We start from the raw sequence: 5,375 nt of genomic DNA, 5'->3' as shown, positions 1-5,375 counted from the left end.
CTTCTCTCGTCTTCTTTCCTCAGTGTCCACGTTTCCGCACCGTAGAGAGCTACTCTCCAGATCAAACTCTCCACTAACCTTTTCTTTAAACTCTTACATAACGATCCTCTTAGAAGCTCCTTCCTGTTCTGTGTCCACGTTCTTCCACTTCCTCCTCTCCTCCATTTCCCTTATCATGTTCTCCGTTATCCACGGCTTCTTTATCCTTCTACTGTCAACGTAACCAATTGACTTCTCCGCCGCTTTGACTATTCCCGTTTTAATATTATCCCATCTTTCCTCAACAGTCTTAGTACTTTCAATCTCCCGTATACTAATGTCCACTAGTTCCTGATATTCTCTCCTCATACTCCCCTTCAGGGCGTCTACGATCCATTTCTTCGCTTTCCTAACTTTCATAAGTCTTTTGAATCTTACGTTGCATTTCATGAGCACTAGATTGTGGTCCGAATCCGCATCCGCTGCGGGGAAGCTGCGCGAGTTTTTCACACTATTCCTAAACCTCTGTCTTACCATAATTTAGTCTATTTGATATCTCCCCACATCCCCTGGACTTTTCCATGTGTACTTTCGCCCTTTATGATGATGGAGTTCTATAATATCATCAATGTCATCATTTACGACCGCCATCAGGAAACTTCCTCTTTAATTCCCTCTTTCTTTGTCCACCCTTCCCAAATAGCATATGAGCGGATGAGGCGTTCATAGAAGTGGAGTATTATGTATATCTGAGTGTATTTAATCAAGTTTTATTTTTTTGTCGTTGTTTCTTGTTCCACTTTCTTATTTATCCATTTGTTTAAAAATCCAATGTAAAAGGTCTCATGTACTGTTTTTGGGTTTATTGCAAATAAATAAATAATATGCGGACTTAATGTTGCAAAGGGACAAAATGTAACTGCAAACTGAATAACAACCAACACAAGGCATTATGCGAATAGTAACATAGTTAACACGGTATAATGCTTAATGTCTAGACGGGAATTATGCTGCTATCACCTTCAAGTAATGGCCATCATCTGAGGCTTTGCTATCGAAACTTATAGATTCTACAAGGCGAGTGGTTATTTCCCGCAGAGCGAATTGTTTCTTACCTTTTATGAAATTAAATTTAAGTGCCCAGAATTACAATTTCACTGATATTTTCTATGAGATGATGAATCCATTAGCTATTTAGCTTATGTTTTATATTCACGAAAATTCACCAAAGCAGTATTTCCTGTTTCTTAAAATACATATCGTGTATTTTGTAACACTAGTTGCATGGGAAGTACGTATTAAGAAGTATGGATTTTGTACACTCCAATTTATACAATGTCGACAAAGTTCTCAATAAATCAATGAAGCTTGTCCATGTTGACCTAGCCATCTAAAGTAAACAAAAGCCTCCGCATTATTTCGTCATGGGTCCCTGCGGACTTCATCCGACCGGCATCCAGGGTCTCCACGGATTGACTGACTTTTTAACGGCCAAATCATCCCTGGTGCGACTGTAGCAATCGCGAGTACCGAGTTGTCGTTATTCAGTACTTGGACATGTAAGTAGCCCACCTCCGAATCTCGAGAGAATGTCGCCGTTGGTTACTACAAACCCCATGAAAAGTTTTCGTGTTCTCCCGGCTATTAGTCAAGTTCTCCTCTCTGCTCCTATTCTCAGCCTTAACTTCTATCTGGTGTTTATTCGCATAATGCTCTTATGTCCGTCGTGTTCGACTCTCACACATTCAAGGGGATGGCCTGAAAGGAAAGGCGCCGTGAGGAAATGATTAAAAAAACAAACAATATAAAAGCGACAAGCGGGCCGGGCCAAAGTCACGTGCCTAAAGGTTGATTTTTGCATCAGTTTCTATTCTAAAAACCTCTTTTAAGTTCAATGGTGCTAACAAAATTTTCCTGGGAAAGAATTACTCAGCCGTCAGACCTCGTAGTTTATTAAATCGATCAAGTAACCGCCCGGCCTACTTATAGAGTGTCTGCCATTGCTCATCAACCTGTGTGATTACGGCTGAATGAGTGTCTATTGCCCTGAAGACAGTAAAGCGAGTCGTTGGCCATCTGTCACCCTGAAATTATTGTTATCACTAAACAAATTACTAGGCAAACTCCGCGCTTCACGATTTCTTGTTAACAACATAATTCTTGCCTATTCTAGTGACGGCGGGAGTGAATTGCCATCGAACTTTGTGACGAACACATTTCGTCGAAATAGATATTTTGCGAGTATTTCGCTTGGTATATGCTTTTGTTTCTACATCCGATATAAATCACCAGATAACAATTGGAGTACCTATCGCATTAATTATGAGAGTCAATTTTAATCGGTGCCAATCTTGTCATGAATCGTATTTCGAGTGTCATTTATTTTCGTTGCAAAGCGGTGCGGAAACTATTTAGTATATGCCGTTGATTTTCTAGCCCATGTTCTGTTACGCGTATTTTCATGAAAACTATGAAATACATTGAAAATTGCGATAAATTAAAATCAATTCGAGTACTACCCTGAGATAAAGGCCATACAAGAAATATCTGCCGAGACCGAAGAAGCTGAGCTACCGTATCCTGTTGGTCGTAGATTATTAGATTTAAACATCCAACTGCCTACCTGCTAGCGATGCTATATGATTGGAGTCTCATGAAGAGCGGGTCACCGCTTCTCAGCTGCTCCACGACCGTTTGTTTGCTTTGGTGCTGCGTGGTTCGTTGTTGTTTACACTCTTATGAGCGATTCTCCGTGAACGAGTCAGTGAACCGGAGCTTTTATGACGTGTCCAATTCAGAAAAAATGGGTTGCATATGCCGTGATTTCTTATTGTAAACTTTCGAGCGATAAAATAAAAACATAAAAATAGGATATCCAAAGGGGGAAAGGGGGGGTCTACAGCCCCCTAGCCCCTGTCTGGGTCCGCCGCTGGGTCTCAGTGATTACTGCACATGGCAAATATTTAATCGTTTCCACCAAGTAAGTAGCAATAACGGAGGGCATTAACTTAGGATGATGGGCGATTGGTTTCCTATCCATTGATAATCCTAATAGCGATGGTCGTAGCGAGCATGGGGGTTCAAAACCACCCCCCGAGATTCAAGCCAGGCCCGTGGTGTGAGCGAACTGCGGGGGCCGGGCCCAGTGCGCCCAGAAAAGATTGAGGCAAATTGATTGATTGATTTCTTGGAGTTTCAATAAACGCCTATGTGTATACCCCTGATATTCTATACACAGAGGCATACCCGAGTACCCATGATGATAAAAGCTGCAATGTATGCCATATTTATCGTTGAATTATCCTATTTTATTCTTAGGTAAGTTCATTTTACAAATAAATCCTTGTTTTGCATTTTTCACAATGTAATATGAATGTCACGCATGTATTTGAGGATGCTCCATCCAAACCGCGAACATTGTGGGGATGGCTTACGAAAATGCAAATATTTATAATAATGTGTTGCTAATACATTCTTATTAATAATAAATTAGTATACGTAAGAAGATTTGAAGTCATCAAAGAGAAGCAAATACTCGTCTGTGGCCACGAGGGTTTTTTTTTTGAATCAGCAGGCAAATTCTTTTTCTCTTTGCCTAATAGTTTCAAGCGGCTTTATTAAGGTAATATACTAAATCGTGGTGATCCGGGAACTGAAGATGACATTTTTCTCAGAGCATTGAAACTTTTCGTTTTTTTCTGCGATTTGGGTACCTGGGTGTCCCGTGGACTCGGATCGTAATGTGTGTAGCTGATAAATAATTTGTTGGGTGCCACCCGATGTCAAACGCTTTGGCGATGGTGCCTGTGGTTTTTCGAGGTGGGGGGGGGGGGGGGGCGCTGATCCCAATTCCCCCTCGATTACACGACATAGGCTCCCCACCCACGCGACGACCCGGAAGAAAGCCGGGTTCCGCTCCGCCGTTCCGCTTGTCCCGTTTTCCAGTGCGCATGCGCGCCACAATCAGCGCGTTAAACTCATTCCTCATGCTTTATCCCCGCTAAATCCCCTCCTCATGATGGAAAGGAACCCTCCCTCTCTCCTTTCCTCTCGATTGGTATTCGAATTCCCCACGTCGCCGAACTATATTTAATAACTGTGCGAGCTAACCATTGGCGTAGGTAATTAGGACTTGTAGAATTTGGGGAAGGGGAATGGATCAGATTGAATAGCGCACCGCACCAGGTATCAATACAAAAAATATTTAAAAAAGAGGCTCTAAAGAAAAATTAATAATAAAATGTCATAATTATAAAATTTACTAAGCTGCAATTTTTAGTGTTTCTAGATTTTATGCAAATGTATTATTTTTCAATTGTCTATTTGTTAGATTTAAATTTTCTATTTCACGCAGACTACACTTGCGCAAATTATCATACTCGCGTGTCATTCTCCAGGGACTCATGGCGACTGCGTTATATTTATTATCTCTGTTTTGGGGGGAGTAGAAGGGTTGGGAAGAAAGAGAGTGACCAAGGGATGGAGGTCAAAGGTGAGTCTGCAGACTGGAGATGGGCGCGAGGAAATATTTTGTGGGAGGCGAATGAATGGTGTAATGGTATCAGTCATCACCCCATCTCAACCACCTTTCAACGACATTGACATGATACAAAAGGTGCGTGCTGTAAAGGCTACCGCGTGCACTTCCCTTGACCATGTTGAAGTTGTTTCGGGTCTCCCACCGGATGAGCTTCTCCATATCTGCCGACGTTTCGATGGCCGTGTCGTCCATCGTCATCAGGGTTATGATGGACGACAACTTCAACATTATCATACGCCGGTAAAACCTCAGATCTTTCTTCCCTTGACCAACTTGCGGAACCAACTCCTAGCAATTCTTTGCTGTCACCCACCTCGTTTTAATGGCATATGGAGTGATAGAGTTGAATTCACTGCCTTCAGCTAATTAGGTAATGCATTTACGGAATCACGTGGAAGATAACTTATTTGTGAGTTGGAGGTAAATAAAATGTCACAGGAAATTGGTCTCGGTGTAAGCATGCATCGGATGATTAAACATGCACTTCGCCACCAAAAACTGTTCACTCGGGATATTTGATGCGATCGTGAGTGTAATGTTTGGAGGAAGCGTGTACTTAAGTCGGCACCAGCGCATCGGTCGAAAGGCGTCGAGAGCTCTCCTTATTCACTCATTCGAGGAAAAGTCCGTATTGTGTTATGGGGAAAATGAAAAGAAGCAATAACATAGGTGCTGATTACAAATCTATATATATAAAAGAAAGTCGAAAATCGTGTTAGTTAGAACACTTATAACTCGAGAACGGCTGCACCGATCTTAATGATATTAGGTTCTTCGGATTCGTCTCAGCCCCGGATAACATACAGGACATTAAAAAAGCATAATTTCACAAAAAATTCATCTCTTTACTAGTGAT

This window comes from Ischnura elegans, chromosome 1 (assembly GCF_921293095.1).
Source record: "Ischnura elegans chromosome 1, ioIscEleg1.1, whole genome shotgun sequence".
Lineage (NCBI taxonomy): Eukaryota > Metazoa > Arthropoda > Insecta > Odonata > Coenagrionidae > Ischnura > Ischnura elegans.
The sequence above is the reverse complement of the archived record's forward strand: the minus strand, read 5'-3'. Positions refer to the sequence as shown.